Source organism: Mustela lutreola, chromosome 2, assembly GCF_030435805.1.
Source record: "Mustela lutreola isolate mMusLut2 chromosome 2, mMusLut2.pri, whole genome shotgun sequence".
NCBI lineage: Eukaryota > Metazoa > Chordata > Mammalia > Carnivora > Mustelidae > Mustela > Mustela lutreola.
In genome coordinates, this window is record NC_081291.1 from 217,531,183 (window position 1) to 217,548,960 (window position 17,778).

The 17,778-nt window shown below is 43.8% G+C and overlaps 1 protein-coding gene across 6 annotated transcripts in view; it reads left to right on the forward strand.

Annotated features, from left to right (window-relative positions):
* Nucleotides 1-915: 915 nt before the first annotated feature.
* The window catches only part of DYRK1A (dual specificity tyrosine phosphorylation regulated kinase 1A), a 143,381-nt gene continuing 126,518 nt past the window's right edge, over nucleotides 916-17,778 (forward strand). For 2 of the 6 annotated variants that reach the window (XM_059164716.1, XM_059164719.1), the window contains exon 1: nucleotides 2,468-2,607. The gene's annotated coding sequence lies outside the window, so the exon portion shown is untranslated. Of the gene's footprint in view, nucleotides 1,160-1,772; nucleotides 1,902-2,467; nucleotides 2,608-17,778 lie in introns of those variants that run through there. The other 4 variants (XM_059164718.1, XM_059164717.1, XM_059164721.1 and 1 more) reach the window with 4 other exon arrangements.

Below are 17,778 nucleotides of genomic sequence, written 5' to 3' on the forward strand. Positions count from 1 at the left end.
GGGCCACCCTTGGCCACTTCTTTCAAAAACAAAGTGGATTTTAATTACATTACCTGGGCATTTTGGGCGGCAGTAATCCAAAAGAACTTTGGGCAACATGGAGAATCAGTCTGAAGTAAGCTATTTGCCTCACTACTTTTTAGCTAATTTATTTTAGGTTTAGTCTGCTTTAAGGCCTGTGCTAATTTGAAATGTTGCCTTATATCAATGTTCTAATAACTGTAGGAGGAAAATACTTGTAAATAATTTAAAGCAAGTGTCTTTCCTTGAGTCATATAGGATAGAGACCAGTATTTATTACGGGGGCTTTTCTTTATACCTCTGAGATCCTATCTGTTGCTAATGTATTCCTGGACAGCTTAAGAAAAAGCTGGTAGGAACACTATTATATGATGGGGAAATAAGCTTAGGCATCAGTCAATGAATTAGTGACTTGGTGTAAAATAATATCTACATTATCCTTTTCAGCGTAACATTTATTAAATGCCATTTTATCAGGCGTGGTACAGAGCACAATTCCTAGCCAGTGGTTGTCTGCTAATTACAAAGTAGCCAGCACGGTATGGCTACTAGCATACCTAGATTTTAACGCCTGGGAAGCACACCTAGCGACATTTAATCAGGCAGACGGGTAGATAAAATACAAATAAACGCGAGCCAGAATATTGAATGGTGGGCGAATTAAGAATCGGGAGGCTGAGCTGGCGCATCAAAGAGAAAACCAGGGAGTTGGGCGGCAAGGGTATACAGTAAGAGCTCAGGAGGATTAATGTGAGGGGCATTCCGATCGGGAAGGCAAGGCTGCGCCGGAAAAGTGGGGAGGGGTTGAAATCGGCGGTAAAGCCTGGGAGAGCGTGCACAGCCTAAAAAAGTTTTTATGATGGTTCCGTGCATAAAATCTCATCGTTGGCATTGGTTGCTGCAAAAATGGAGAGGCAGGATTTAATCAAGGTGTCAGCCGCAGGGGCATCCCGGATTCGGGCGAAGCGTCCGGAATTCCTGAGATGTCTGAAACGCGGAGGCGGCCTCTTCCCCACCCCCGCCGCGGCCTCCGTGGGCATTTTCCGGCGAGGGGGGCACGCGAGCCCTTCGAAGAACAGTTGAAACGCGCGGCCCTGCGGTCGCCCTCCCGCGGCCGGCGCGCTCCCCGGAGATGAAGGTGAGAGCCCCGGCCGCGGAGCCAGGGGGTGGGCTTCCCGGGTCCCCGCGCGGCCGCAGAGCCCCGTCCCCTCCCCCCCGGCGCGGGCGGGGCTGCGGGCGCACGACGCGGAAGCGCGGGGTTCCGGGGGCGGCGGCGCGGAGGCCGCGCGCGCTCCCCGGGCCGCAGTCGGCGCGGGCGCGGCGCGGGCGCGGGCGCGGGACGGGGCGCGGCCGGGAGGCCTGGGAGGCGGCGGGCGCTCGCGCACAAGCCGGGCCGCCGCCTCACCCCCCCCTTCCCTATCCTTCCCTTTCCTCCCTCGGCCTGGCCGTCCCCCTCCTCTCCCCTCCCCCGAGCGAATCACGCGCCCTCCTCTGACACTCGTAGCGGGCTCGAGCTCCGAATTTATCCTTCACGTGACCTGAGGGGGTTGGGTGGTTGGTTGGGGACGTAGGGGGAGAGGGAAAGGAGGGAACGGAATCTGCCGTTGCCCGAGCAACAGGCCCCGCCCGCCGGCTTGGGGCCGGGGGGCGGGAGGAGGACGTCAGCACGTCAGCCGGGGTTTTGCGTTTTGATTGACAGTTGCTATAGCGACCGGGTCGGTCCGTCGCCATTTTGTTGGTTGGTTTTTTTTTAAACCCTTTCGCTTCCCGCCCGAATAATAATAAAAAGCCCCATTGGAGTGAGGCGGGGGTGGCGGCGGCAAGAGCGGCGGGGGGATCCGGGGAGACTGCTGCCGTAGCTGCTGCTGATCGCGGCCCAGGTCGGGCTCAGGGAGCGGACACCTCGAGCGGGGGGTGCGGGCGCCGCCGCCGCCGCTTCTGCTGCTGCTGTTCCTGCTGCTGCTGTTGGTGCCGCTGCCGCCGCCGGCGAGCGGGCGGGACCGGTGTGAGTGTGAGAGTGTGTGTGTGAGTGAGCGTGTGCGAGGGCGAGTGTGCGTGCGTGTGTGTGTGAGTGTGTGTGTGTGTGTGTCTGTCTGTGCGGGGACTCGGGGGCGGGCGGTTCGGGCTCTCCTGGCGGAGGAGCCGCCGCCGCCGCCGCCGCCGCCGCTCGGGCCCCGGCGCTTCTCGCTGCGCAGGTTTGGAGCGCGCGCCATTTTGTGAGATTTACAAAATCCTCCTCGGGAAGAAGCCGCCGGGAGCGGCCGCGACTCGGCGCCCGGCCTCGCCGCCGCCGCCCTCCGCGCCGGGCCGGGCCGCGCGGCCCCGCGGCCGGGAGTCGGGGTCCGGGGACTGCGGTATTTGCCGGGGAGGGGGCTGTCGCCTCCTCGGCCCCGGGCGCCGCTGGAACGGCGGAGCCGGAGAGAGACTGAGAAGGCTGCGGCTCGGCCGCGGAGCCGGGAGCGCCGGGGGCGGAGAGAGGCGGCCGGGGCGGCGCTGGCTGCGGAGGCCGCGGCGGGAGCGCAGCGGCGGGAGCCCGAGGCTGAGACTCACCGGAGGGAGCGGCGCGAGCGCCCCGCCATCGTCCCGGTGAGTGTCCGGCCCGGCCGCGGCCCCGCCCGGCCCGGCGCCCGGCTCCCCCCGCGGCCTGCAGCCGGGCCCGCGCCGAGGCCGGCCGGGCGGAGGGAGGGACCTGCCATTTTAGGAGGAGGCGCCGCGGCCCGGGGCCGGCCGCCGGGGGAGGGAGCCCGACAGGCCCGGTCCCGGAGGAGAGGCGGGTGCGAGCGGAGGGAAAGTTGCGGAGGGTGGGAGCTGGGGCCGCGGCCTCCCGGGAGCCGGGGGCTTGGGGGCCGGAGAAAGCGCCAGACCTTCACTGGTCGCCCGAGCGGAGGGGAGGAGGTTGTCTTCCTCCTCCTCCTCCTCCTCTTCCTCCTCATCCTCTTCCCCCAGCTCCTCCCTCGTCCCTCCTCTCGGTCCCCACCAGTGTGGGAACCGCCGGGGTTCTCTGCAAGGACAATGCACGGGTTAAGAAAACGGGGCTGGCTGCTGGGCGAGGCGCCGGGGAAGATCGGGAGCCGGGTCCCTCAGCGGCCCTTTGGGGTGTGTGCTGGAGCGAGGGCACTCGGCGTGCTCCGAAGTTGTGCAGTGAGTGCAAGTGATCCCGGCCACTGGAGGTGGAGTAATGACCTGTTTAGCAGCCGGAGGAGTTGGTGGTTGAGAATGCGTAAATTATAATTGATACCTGGCCATTGCAACAAAACTTCACAAGTCTATTTACAGGCGCAAACCCGCTCTCGCTTAGATCCACCAAAGCTGCTGAATATCTTAGCGCCTAGCGAAAGGCCCCTCCCTAGTCTGAAATAGTTAAAAATGGCAAAATCAGTGAGTGATTCCGACTGCTGGTCTGTGCTTTTCGTCCATCCCTAAATTATACGAACCTTGTAATCTAGGTGCAGCCCTTGAATGCCAGCACCGTTTGGTTTTTGAATTCTGCCCAAGTTGTCAGGGTATACCCTCCCTCTATAGCATTTTTTCACTCGGATTTTTTAAACAGGAGGACAAAGAGTGCCAGGCAGTCTTCGCAGGGCTTCACACGTATGAACTCGCATTTCCTACCGGTAGGAACTGTTAACCCATTTCACAGATGAGGAAACTGAGCCGTGACTCATCCAAGGTCATACAGCTGGGACTCCAGGAGTCGGAGTCTGTAGCTAGCCTGGGCTCATAATCACTAGGTTATAACTGATTATTACAAACACTGGCAGATTTGGAGCGATCTGTGTGTAATGACTCAGGGTTCTAACCTAGAGACTTTGACCCTGACAGTGTTGAGCGTGGAATTAACTTTGTCATTTGTGGAAATGGAAAGATGGAAAAGAGGCCCTTTTAATGAAACTTGTCATTCCTCCCACCCCCCAAGCTATGTGGACAGTTACTGAATAGAAGGAATTAAAAGATACTTATTGGTGCGTTTTGTTCTTAACACTTAATTTTAATTATAGGCACTGCTTAAGTATTGATGAGTCATAGCAAAGTTTTGTGTAAAAGTTATTTTTAGGCATTTAAAAATCTTTGAATACTTAGATTTCCTGTATGACCCCTTGTGCTTTACATATACAAAGTGTTTAAGAATGGATATATTTAATACTTTGATTTTGGGGAGTTTTGTTAAAATTCTTAAATTCTCACATTTTGATTGTTTACCTTGAGAGCGAGTATTTTCAGATAGTCTATAAATGTGACACTAGAACTGAAATTTCTTGTACTGAAATTTTAAACTGAAGAAGATAGTTTCAAAGAAACACCAGTTAAGAAAAAGTTTACTTGGTTACAGTTAAAATTTTTAATATGCACATGACTTACACTTCAAGTACCCCAGTGCTTTTGGAGGATTGGTCTTGAAATAGCCCTGGTGCTTATGCTGGCTGCCCAAATTCATTTAGAGTTCAAACCTTATCAGAAAAGTTAAGGACTCCTGTTAACATGTTTACCAAGTTCTAAAACAGTATAAAAAGTTGATAAGAGGCATAAGCTCAGAAATTAATTATTCTGGGGTCACCCGTATGTAAGGGGAAGGCACACTTTAAAATCTAAAAATGATTTTGATTCGAAGGAATAGACTTGAATGATCATTATTGGTAGGGGTGGGAAGTGGACTGAATGACCTAGTGAGATCTTTGTTATTGGAGTTTGTAAAATAGGTATAAGACAGCTTCTTAAACATATTTTAAAAACATTTTGGTGGAACCTGTTAGAAACTTAAGAGCTAGAATTACTGTGTGCTTGAATTAAAAATGTAACCAGTTAGTCCAGTCTTTAGGAGAACTAACATTCAAAATAAATGGAAATATTCCATTTTAATGCGGTGTCTTGGTTGGGAATGTATATAGTGAAGAAGACCCTTGGTTAGAAATTTTTCCCCCCTCTAGAATGTTGTCAGATGTTTGTCCTGTTAGTTTTAGTTATGGAGAGTTACTGTGTTTATGATTTAAAGATGAGGGGGTAGGGAATGGTAAGTGCAGCAACTGTAGTTAAAGAATTTACGTACATAGGTTTTTATAGTACCATGAATATTGCCCTGCAAACGCAAAATTCAGGATGACTTACAACACAAGGTATATACAGTGACCTTTGGTATGCATTTTGTTTTGAAACTAAAAGAAAATGCTAATTTGTATCAAATCTTGGGTATTACTTGAAAACTTTTTTTTTTTTTTTTTAAATAAGAATTAGCTTAGCTAGTTAGATTACTCTGGGGTATTTTCATGTGTGTTTATGGTTGGCAAATACCTAGTTTTGGGAAGAAAATTTGGAAAGAAGTAGCTTTATTATGAGTGTGAAGGGAATTGCCCTATATATATGAGACTGAGAGTAAGGTGCGTAGAAGAGGGGGCGTCATTGGTGACTTTCTTGGCACATGTGGTAAAGGTGTCCCTGTTTCTGCTTTAGCGTTAGCTTCTCTCTTCCTCAAAGAACTTTCACATTTCCTACACCCACACCCCCAGCAGTTTCTCTCATTCCTCCAAGAAAGAAATGAACCATCTGAACCCAGCACAACCTGAAAACTTCCAGGAAGAGTCCTTATAAAGAACTTAGTTCTTCCCTCACAAAATTTTATTACTCTCACCATTTTGTTGTATTCCTTGTAGTAGTTTCAACTGTGAGCCAAGAGCCTCTACTTTCTGTTGAGTGTTTTGATAGTTTTCCATGTTTTCTATTTAGAAGTAAAGCTACTACTTGAAGTCATCAAACATGGTCCCCTGAAACTTGGTATAAACACAGTTTGCCCTGTCAAGAGGTATTGTATGACTGACTTGTTTAAGAGCACCTTATGTATACATAGTGATTATGTTTTTAAGAAGGCTTCTTACCACATATTATTTTAACCATTGGGCAATGTTTCGATGGCTAGAGAAGTTATAATTCATAATCCGTGGCTTGCACAATTTTTGAGGATGTTATAAGTTTTTAATTACTTGGAAAACATCAAATTATTTTAAGTTACCTAAAACTTCTCCTCAGTTGGCCCTAAATGAAGAAATTTTTTGAAATCTTGCCTCCAATGTTAAGCTAGAGCCGTAAGGTTTATCGTTCATTACATGAAAATGAGATTTTGGGTTCACGGGAAGAAAGTAATTAATCTAAGGTTTATATTAAGTAATTAAAGGCAAGTCTTGTTTCCTCTTAGGGGCTACAGGCAGCTTAGTTTCTTTCTTTCTTTTTTTTTTTAATTATATGAAAAATGACATGATTTGGAAGTATTGCATTGTGTAGGCCAGCTAAATGTTTTTCAAAAGTTATGCTTTGGCTTTGAAATCCTACTTTCTGAACTGCATAACAAGGTAGAATTTTCTATTGGTGGTAATAACTTACAGTACATTGCATATCTAGAGTGTGATGTCGTTCCTTGTAGACATACTTTTTGCTAATGTGGAACCACTTGGTCTTTTTGACTACTTATTCTTATACCGGAGCTACATACCGTCTTCTCTAGAAGGGGATTTTTAAAGTTCATATAATACTATTAAAGTTTTGACAACACATTTTTTGTTTGAGGGACATATGCATGTATCTAACATACATGATGCATGATAGCTTAAAATAGATTTTTATTCTTGATGAATTGTTGTGAATTTTTATGTTCCCATAGTTAAAATGGTTGTATAAATCAGTGGGGGAGGAGCTTAGGGAACTGGTTTAACATGGAATGAATCTGGTTTTCAACATCACCTCTATTTTACACAACATCCCTGTTCATTAAACAACCCTGTAATTTTTCCGAGTATATCAGATTTCCAATGACAAGAATTTAATCTTTTTCTTTTTAAGTTTTATGGATATTTGTGGTTAGAGTTGGCATCCTTGTATATGTGTTTTGGTAAGAAGATGCTGTGATATCCATCCAAAATCTGCATAATATCTAGTTGTAGATGGCAGTTAAGGCAGCATGATGCTTACAGGCCTGTGAGATGATGCTGGGCAGAGGCTCCAGGGTCAGGCTGATCTGGAATCTCAACAGGGCCTGACACTTGCTGGCAGTGTGATGTTACCAAGCATTGCTTTCTTTATCTGTAACATGGGGTTGGTGGTGCTTACCATAGGGCTCTGGTGAGGATTGAGGTAACATATACATTTCTTATAGCCGCCTCCTCTCTGTTCTCCTCTCCATTCATACTCATCCTTGTGGTCCCAGGATAAATGCTGCTTCTTGAGAGAGGCTTTCCCCAACCTCCAAAACCTCAGTCTAGGTAAGGGTTCTTTAGCTATGGATTCTTATAGGACTCTGCTTTTTTTTTTTTTTTTTTTTTTTTTTTAAATAACTCTTACTGCAAATAGCTGTGTATGTTAGTCATACATATTACCAGATAGACTTAATGTCTGTGTCTTCTCTCCTTTAGATTGTGAAGTCCATCTAGACAGGAATAATTCTTTTTTTGATCACGCTTCCAAGACAGCAGGGGTAGATAAGTGTGTATGTTCGCAGAGGGTGGAATGAAGAACCTATATGCCGAGTCCTGTGCTAGTACTCCATAATTGTGCAGTGTTGAGTAAAGTCACTTCTCTGAGCTTCAGTGTGTTATGTGCCAAATGTGCATAGCACTAGCTGCCCTGCCCAGGCTTTTGAGAATGTGGAGTGAGATACTGGAATGAGGTGCTTTGCAGAGGTGTAAAATGCTGTATAAACCTAAGTTGGTACAGTAGCAATAATTTTAGTGGGATTACCCTAGAATTTATAGAGTTTTAACTTTACTGAATTAGTAAGTAGCTATTACTTAATATTTGTTATAAATTTAGACTTTATGCATTAATTAGAACACAAGATTGGGTCTTTGTTCTGATTAAATACAGTAGGTTAAACAAGTTTATTTTTCTGTCATGTAAGTAAGTTTATTTTTATTTTTATTATCTTTTTTTTTTTAAATTTTATTTATTTATCAGAGAGAGAGAGGGGGAGAGAGCAAGCACAGGCAGACAGAATGGCAGGCAGAGGCAGAGGGAGAAGCAGGCTCCCTGCTGAGCAAAGAGCCCGATGTGGGACTCGATCCCAGGACGCTGGGATCATGACCTGAGCCGAAGGCAGCTGCTTAACCAACTGAGCCACCCAGGCGTCCCAAGTAAGTTTAAAGCTGATGTAGTGGCTCTGTGCTGGAAGGGACCTTGGTTCCTTCTGTCTTGTTGCTTTCCTTTGCTTAGGAAACACCATTTTCTATGTGATTCCATACTGTTTCCCACCATATCTACCATCTGGAAACAGTTGTAGGGAAAGCACATCCCCTCTTTTAAAAGATAAACCTGGAAGTTGCACACCTGACTTTGTTCACATATGTTGGTCAAAACTTGGTCAGGTGACCACATATAGCTGCAAAGGAGGCTGGGATATGTGGTCTCCGGTAGGTTGGCTATTGGTTGAAAATCTGTTTCTACGGAAGAAGAGGAAAATGGAGAATTATGAAACGTTTCCTGTCTCACTTTGAAATGTTTTGGAAGAAACGTACAGAAATAAATCTTGGAAAGACAGTTTACTGTGCTTCTTAATAAGATTTATTTTCCATATTTGGTCATTAGTCTTCTCAACTGTGGTGTGCAAATTTAAATAGATCACTATTCAGTATCTGTAATATATAATTAGATTAGAAAAAATGTAGCTAAACTTTTAGTAGTGAATGAATTTTGGCTCCAATAGCACATTATTTTACTGACACTTTCTGATAGGTACATGGTTCTTGATTGCTATGACAGTACTGTATATAAACTATTTGGAGTCCAAGCTTTTGGATCTTGTTTTAATAGTTTCCTAGAATGTATTCGTAGTGTATGTATTCATACTCATACCCTCAGCAAACTATTGGAACAACACTTGCATCTTGACAGGTTTTCAGTACATGTTTTGGAGTCACTGGCGTTGCAAGGAGAATGATAGCAGTGATGTTTAGAAATATATTTACTATCCAAGTATGTCCCTCTTGGAGTTTTGTGGGTTTGAACAAAGAGGAAGATCTAGGATTTTTTTTTTTTTTTTTTTTTTTAAAGATTTTATTTATTTATTTGACAGACAGAGATCACAAGCAGGCAGAGAGGCAGGCAGAGAGAGAGAGAGAGAGGAGGGAGCAGGCTCCCTGCTGAGCAGAGAGCCCGATGCGGGACTCGATCCCAGGACCCTGAGATCATGACCTGAGCCGAAGGCAGCGGCTTAACCCACTGAGCCACCCAGGCGCCCGATCTAGGATTTTTTTGAACTAGAGTGTTATTGTTAAATCTAGTGGAGACCTGAGAAACTAAAGGACTAAACCAAAGGACTCCAGAGTGAGCGGCTGGAGGAGGAAGTAAGTAGTGTATGTTTTTCTGACTCCTAGTTCTTCGTTCTTTATATGAACGCGAAAGAGGACCAAGTCCCAACTGTGTTGGGATTTTACAGGGGTATTACTCATTCTCAAATAGCTGTTTTTTATGTGTGAGTTCATTGGTAGTGAATAGTTGGGTCACTTAATTGTCCTTTTAGCTAATAGTCAAATGAACATTTAAGGATGGGAAGTTGAGGTTTTAAAGGTATCGTTAGTGTCAGCGCTGTAGTAGATAGGGTAGTGTATCTCTAGCATGATGGTAGATGGTAAGGTAGGTGCTAGTGTGGCATGATTAGAAGGAACCAAGGTAGGTCTTGTCCCCAAATTACTACTTTGTTTTTCATCTGCAGTTCTCACTGTTCATTCCTTTAGATGAAGGTAAGAGTTGGATTCCCTGATTTAAAACGGAAATATTCCCAGAGGAATGTACTTTATCTGTTATCAGGTTAACACTCTATTTTTATGAATTAGCTGGCTGTCATTTTAAGAATTGGAGATAGCACCTGCACTAGTAAGAGAACTTTGTCGGGGGGCTCAGTCGTTTAGCGTCTGTCTTCGGCTCGGGTCATGATTCCAGGGTCCTGGAATCGAGCCCTGCATCGGGCTCCCTGCTTGGCAGGAAGCCTGCTTCTCCCTCTCCTACTTCCCCTGCTTGTGTTCCCTCTCTCACTGTGTCTCTCTCTGTCAAATGAATAAATAAAATCTTTAAAAGAAAAAAAAAAAGAAAAAACTTTGTGGGAAGGGGAGGGAAGAGTCGGATATGAGCGCTTGACAAAGGAAGATGAAGGGCATGTTTGAGATGTCAGTTTGTATTATAGTCCTGGAAAGTTCACGGGGGGCTTCTTTTGTGGCCAGATATTGGTAGTGTTAGACTGGACTTCTGGCCTCCTGTCACTGAAAGTGTTGGTAATGGGACTGTGGATCTTTAAGCTGAAGACCCACTTGATTGAGTGAGTATTGGGAGTAGAAGGCTTTTTTTCTTAGTGGTTCTCATTCCTGTTTGAGCACTCTGACACCATATCAAACATAATAAGGAATTTTCTGGTCGAGAATTTTAGTTTTGAAAATATCATCAAGTAATATGTGCTCATGGTTTAAAAAAAAAAAAAAAAAAAAAGCTCAGGCCCTATAAGATGCAGTGGTATCAACCCCCTGCCTCACGCTCCATCCAAAGCTGATAGTTGTTCTTCCTACCAGAAATGTCCTGTGCATGTATGTGCAGGTTATCTATTTTAAACATTTATCATGTATATGTTAAAAAGCAATATTGTTCAGTATGAACTTATTTTTAAAAATTAATTACCATTTCTCTCTCTCTTTCTTTCTTTTTTTTTCTTTAAGTAAACTCTCCCCAGTGTGGCCCTGGAACTCATGACTTCCAAGATCAAGAGTCATATAGTCTATTGACTGAGCCAGCCAAGTGCCCCTGGTCCTAGACATTGTGACAGGTGTATGTACAGTGTCTGTGCACTTACAAGCAAACTGAATCATGCTAAACACACAGATTTGTATCTTAAGCATCTTGATCTATTTTTAGAAATATTCCCACATCAGCTCATAGTTTTCCCTGTTATTTTTTTTAAAAGATTTTATTTATTTATTTGACAGAGAGAGAGATCACAAATAGGCAGAGAGACAGACAGAGAGAGAGATGAGGAGAAGCAGGCTCCCTGCTGAGCAGAGAGCCCAATGCGGGACTCGATCCCAGGCCCCTGGGATCATGACCTGAGCCAAAGGCAGAGGCTTAACCCACTGAGCCACCCAGGCGCCCCTCCCTGTTATTTTTTTTTTTTTTTCAGATTTTATTTATTTGATAGAGAGAAATCACAAGTAGACGGAGAGGCAGACAGAGAGAGAGAAGGGAAGCAGGCTCCCTGCTGAGCAGAGAGCCCGATGCGGGACTCGACCCCAGGACCCTGAGACCATGACCTGAGCCGAAGGCAGCGGCTTAACCCACTGAGCCACCCAGGTGCCCCCCCTCCCTGTTATTTTTAATGGCTAGGAAGTATTCCATGTTGTGGATGTACCACAATTCAATCAGTCTCCATTAAGGAACATTTAAATGGCTCTTGTATTTCTGTTTTAAACAATGCTGCAGTGTGCATCCTTGTACATAGAACTGTGTTCTGTGAGCCGTAGCCACGTGACATATATTTCTAAGGGAAACTGCTGGTTCACCAAGTATATGCATATTTGAATATGTTCAAAAGGAGAACCAGTTTATACTTCCTCAGCAGTGTCTGAGAGTTCGTAGTTTCCCAGATCTCACCAACATTGGGTCTTATCAGAGTTCTAAATCTCTGTCAGTTTAATAGGTGAAAATGATGTCTAGTTGTCTGGATTTGCATTTCTTTAATTAAGAGTGAGTTTGAACATCTCTGCCGAGCAGAGAGCCCGATGTGGGGCTCGATCCCAGGACCCTGGGATCATGACCTGAGCCGAAGGCAGAGGCTTTAACCCACTGAGCCACCCAGGTGCCCCGAGTTTGAACATCTTAAGTTGTGCTCTAAGTCTTACACTTTATTAAGGAAATACTCATTCTCTGTCAGATATATAATTAAAAATACTTTCTGATTTTCCTGTATTTCTTTGTTCTGTTGAATGAAAAACTGATGTTTTGGTAACTTGTAGATGCTTGGAATTGGAGATGCTTTCATAAATAGTAAAAGGGAATTCTTACTTCTCTTGGTTTGAGTAAACATTTTCCCTCTATATGAGGTATGTGCCTTGTGGTGGTAGAAGCTTTGACTCCAGAGGAAGATTCGGTTGCCGGTGCTGTTAGTGTTGAGATGGTTGTATGTATATAGGCGCCATTAACATGGGTCAGATCCTGGCTGCTAACAGTGAGAGGTAGTGATTTATGAAGAACCAGAAGAAAGCAGGGAAGTAAGAATTCTGGGGATTTGAGTGTGCCTTGAGGAGGAGGGACTGAGTCTTCGTAGAAGCTGGGGATTTGATAGTCAGCTGTTGAGGGGGGTGTTCTGTGGTGGGAGGTGACGTGAGGGGTGCCTTAGGAGAGTGATAGATTCATGTATGTGGGGTTTCAGAGAGTGAGTGTGTGTGAGATGCTGGAGGAGGAATAGGGACAGTTACATTGAGAAATGAGAATGAAGGGTCTTCAATATTATGAGTATTTGATTGGGGCAGTTGACAGTGTTTCCGCAGGACTGTGATGACAAGTCTGGTTAGGGAGAGGAGACAGTAAGAAGGAGGGCCTAGGAGGCAGGCTCATTCTAGGTGTATAGGCGTGAAAGAATTAGAGGTTAAAAAGTAGGAAGTCAGATGGGAGTGACAAGTTTGGAGCATCTTAAAAAATTCTCAGTGATTTAATTTTCAGCAGAACAAATGAATATTTCTGGGTTCAAACAGCAGTGTGGCCAAATTTTTGGATATAGAAAGGAGAGAATTGAACACTGGTAGCAGTATAGTATGGGAATGATATGTTTAATGGGACAGTTGAGAGTTTTTCCTCCTGAGGGCCTGAAGGAACTGTTAAAGAACAGAAGGTAGAATTATTGTAGTTCAGACTTCCATTAGGGACAGGTGGATGTCATTTGTAGCCCCGTTAAAGATGAGCTTAAAAATGGGGTGGTGGGAGACGGCAGTGCTAGAAGGTGTGAATCTGGGAAAAAAAGGATGTATACATGGTTTGAAAAAGAGTGACTGAACATGGGAGAGAGTTTATTCCGAGTCTCTGTATTTGTCCTGAAAAATACCATATTCTCTTTATTTTCACATGTTTCCTTATTGTAGGACCAGGAATCTGAAAAACATTTATCTCATGAGGTGTTTAGAATTATTTATTGAGTACTTACCAGTGTCAAACATGGAGCTAGGGCCTGGGAATCGTGCTTCATTCAGCAAAGCCTGCACGATCTGTGCCATCATGGCATGGAAGTTACGATCTGGCGGGGGAGTCTTCAGTAGTCCGCAGAGTAGGTTTATGGACTTCTTCTAGAGTGGACACACATTTTTACTGAAGGAAACTCAGAGCCCATGAATTGAGTAAATTTTGATGTTGCTTTTTGAAGGTCAAATTTTTCTCTGAGTCCTTGTGACAGTTAATTTTGAGTTAACGTTTATTTGGGTATAAATAGGACTCCAGTCTTTAAGACAAATACTCTGTGCTGAAAAATGGGTTCTGATTTGATCATTTCCCCTTGAAAAGAACAATTGTCATCTCAGTAGTTTTTTTTTTTTTTTAACTTCATTTTTATATCAAACATGTTCAGCACAGAATGACATTACTTCCGTGGTACTAAAGAGTTTGTAAGAGTTTTTTCAAAATAGCAATGGTAGGGAAATTATTAAGGTCTCATTTGGGTATATTATAATTTAATTTTACTTTTTGAATTTCCCTGTAATCGTCCTGTGGTTCAGTTCAAAACATCAGTGAAGCTAGGTGAGTTTACCTAAGAATTGGCCTGAAGACTCACGGTTACTCAGCAGTATTAGACTCAGCTATGCAGAGGGAAGAAATTGAAGACAGGAATCGTAGGATTCATGAGAGATGGCTTGGAGGAAGGCTTCTTGCTGAGTAAGACAAAGATCCAGACATTGAAAATAAAGGATGTGGGCATGTAAGGAAAGTTAAGGAATCAGGAAAGTTCAGTGGAATGGACAGAAATGGAAGAGTGATGTGAGCAAATGATGAATGAGAGTTCTTTGTCCTTAAAAACAAAAACAAAAACAATAACACCCTCTTTAATGATACATTGTGATTTCTAGAGTAAAGACCAAACAGGTCACAGGACCCTCTGCCTGAATGATGTGGCCCCACCTCACTTACACAGTCTGACTTGACTTGTTTTCACACGTGCTGCCTCTTCAGCCGGAGTCATCCGCTTTCTTGTGGCGAACTTCTTTCCTCCTGCACTTTCAGCCCGGATGGCAGCTTATCAGGGAAAGTACCCTTTGCCAAGTCACCTCTTCTTTTTTAGTGTCTAGTGTCTGGTTGCACTTTTCCTCCATAGTGCTTATTACAGTTGATAATTTTTTAAAAAATTTATTTATTTATTTATTTTTAAAGATTTTATTTATTTGACAGAGATCACAAGTAGGCAGAGAGGCAGGCAGAGAGAGAGGCAGAAGCAGGCTCCCTGCTGAGCAGAAAGCCCAACTCAGGACTCGATCCCAGGACCCTGAGACCATGACCAGAGCTGAAGGCAGAGGCTTTAACCCACCGTGCCCCCGAAATTTATTTATTGAGAGGAAGAGAGAGCATGTGTGAGGAGAGGAGTGGCAGAGGGAGAGGGAGTCTCTAGCAGACTCCATGCTTAACACGGAGCCCAGTGTGGAGCTCCATTTCACAACCCTGAGATGACCACCTGAGTTGAAATCAAGAGTCTAACTCTTTTTTTTTTTTTTAATAATTAAAAAAAATTTTAAATTAACATATAATGTATTATTAGCCTCAGGGGTACAGGTCTGTGAATCGCCAGGTTTATACATTTCACAGCAAGAGTCTAACTCTTAACCAACTGAGCCACCCATGCCCCTTGCAGTTGGTAATTGTTTTAATGCTTATTTGATTAATGCTTTTCAGAGAGTAGGGGTAGTGGTTTGCTCCCCCAGTCACAGGGTTCAGCAAAGTCTTGGCACATAATAAGCTCTAAGTAAACATTTGTTGAATGAATTAATGAACTACATGTTTTGATCTTAACTAGTTGGTCTCAAGGAACAAAGGACTATATTTTTAAATTTTATTTATTTATTTAAAAAGGTTTTATTTATTAGACAGATCACAAGTAGACAGGCAGGCAGAGAGAGAGAGAGAGAGAGGAGAAAGCAGGCTCCCTGCTGAGCAGAGAGCCGGATGTGGGGCTCCATCCTAGGACCCTGAGATCATGACCTGAGTGAAAGGCAGAGGCTTTAACCCCCTGAGCCACCCAGGTGCCCCAGTTTATTTATTATTTGAGAGAGAAAAAGAGTATCAAGGCTCCATGCTAATTGTGGAGTCTGATGTGGGGCTCCATCTCAGAACCCTGAGATCATGACCTGAGCCAAAATAAAAAGTCAGATCAGCTGAACCACCCAGGCACCCCAGAGGACCATCTTTTTAAAGATAGGACTGGAAGACTGTATAACCAGGAAAAAATTATCTCCTGGATTAGTTTCACAAATGCAGTGAAATACCTACTGTGTGGAAGAAGCCAGGTGTTAGGAATATGGAGTAGAAACAGTGTGCCTTTTTAAACTTTATTTATTTTTTTTAATGAAAGTATGGTTGACTGTTATATTAGTTAGATTGTGCCTTCTTTATTAAAAGAACACATCATTTTAGTAGTTTTTGGAAATAGACACATTGCTCAGTGTTCATTTGAAGAGGTTTTAAATTGTGGAGGGAATTAGACTAGATATTCTTCATGATTCTTAGCCAGTAAAATGATTCTTCACCAGTGACCTCTGGAATGTCAGTCGAGCATTTTGCAGTGGCTGTCAGGTTCACATTTAAAATAAGCTCTAGCTTTGACTTCATCTAAAAAGTGACAGAAAAGGGGAGAAGGTGGTTTGTTTTTATGCGTTTTGCTTTAACTACTTTTTTTCCCCAGTAATTTTTAAAAATATTTTATTTATTTATTTGAGAGAGAGAGAGGGGGAGAGAGAGAAAGCACAAGTAGGGGGAGCAGCAGGCAGAGGGGGAAGCAAGCTTCCTGCTGAGTAGAGAGCCCAATTTGGGGCTCCATCGCAGGACCCTGGCCGAAGCTTAAGGGGCTGAGCCACGCAGGTGCGGCTGGGTTTAACTTTTCCAGGTTTGGACAACAGAATGAGAACGATTGAGGATGGATTTTTCAAAAGAATGAGTCTTGTAGCTAGAAAATTATTGAAGCTGTTGATGTTGTCAGGTGAATGAGCTTTTAAAAGCGTATGAGGGATTTGTTTAACATAGTTCTGAAACTTTCTCAGTGACTAATTTCTACAGTAAATCTTTAGAAAAGCAAATATTCAGTAGGTATTGAAGCTCTTCTCTCTGCCTGGCCCCATGTTAGGCCCTTGGGACATAGTCGTGAGTCACCTGGGCATGCATGGTCCTTGCCATTATGAAGCTTTTCAGTATAGTCAGGAGCTCGCTGGGGAGAAACTTAAAGGAAACAGGCTTGTGTTCAAGGTGAGCATTTCTTGGTTCCTTCCATTTGGTTGTTTATGTTTTGACCTTAGTTTTGGTGGCAACATGTTAGACTACTTTAAGCTACTTGTTACTTTATTTTTGGTAACACAGGAGTTAAAGGGGAGAATATCTTTAATACCATGTAAAACGGAAACTTTGGATCTTCAACTTGTTGGCAAATTTAAAAAAAAGTTTATGTAGATCAGTGAGTTTATCCTCTTAAAAAATAAGCTTGTATTTAATAATAATAGTAACAATAGCTATTATTAATTGCTTGCCTGCTATGAACCAGACACTATACATAATTCATTATTTTAATATTCCCAGCAACTCTGTTAGGTGGTCGGAGGTATTTCTGTTTTATCAGCTAAATAGCTGAGATGCAGGGAAGTAAATTTGCTTAAGGATAATCATAGCAGATTGCGTATGCTGTCTCCAGATACTTTAAAAAAAAAAAAATCCAGTGAAGAGTTAAGTGCCCTAAAGTTAAACATTGAGAGAGAAAAGAAAGAGAAAACTAGAGCTTCTATAATCCATTAATTGAAGAAACAGAAGAGTTCTGGTATACTGGGATTGATACCTTGTGCTGCTGGTTCATTAATTTTTCAGATAATAAACGAAAATGTCCAAAAGCTGCCTGTGTTTGGGGAATTCTTTACCTTAAGGATCTTGATGGGAAGTAGAAATCTTCAGTTTTGAGAGACGGTTGCTTACTTTCTCTGCATCTTTTGGAATTGGAATGCAATTATGTGACCTGGAGCCTCTACTCCACTGTTTCAGAAGCTAGTAATTTGCAGAAGTAGGCACTTTGTAGAATCTGTGTTCTGCAGTGCAGGGGGGATAGCCACTACATGTGTTTTCCAGAGGTGGGCAGTGACAAAGATTCAGCTGGGACTTTTAGTTCCTGGTGTCACTGGTGTCTGTCCAGACTGCAGTGACTGAATCCTCTGCTGCCTCCACCAGACCAGATCGGTGGTTTGAATTTTGGGTGTTCTTGATTATGTAGCCTTCCAGCTTGACCCACTTGGGGTTTTCTGTGAGTTGCCTAATATGCTTTAATAACTTCCCTTTTCAGTTCAGCAAAGCCAGAGTTAGTTTTTTGTTCGTAACTAAGAACCTTTACTTAGATGGTGCTAATTAAGTTAATTGACAATTCTAAGGAACTCTGCAGGGTCAAGGTTACCTGCATCGACATTAAAATTTCTTAATAGGAGGCGTTTACAGTATATATATTAAGTAAAATAGTTATATGCAGTTTGCTTATTGATATAATGAATTTGCTGATCTGACTGCCTTTTCTAGGCCAGGGTA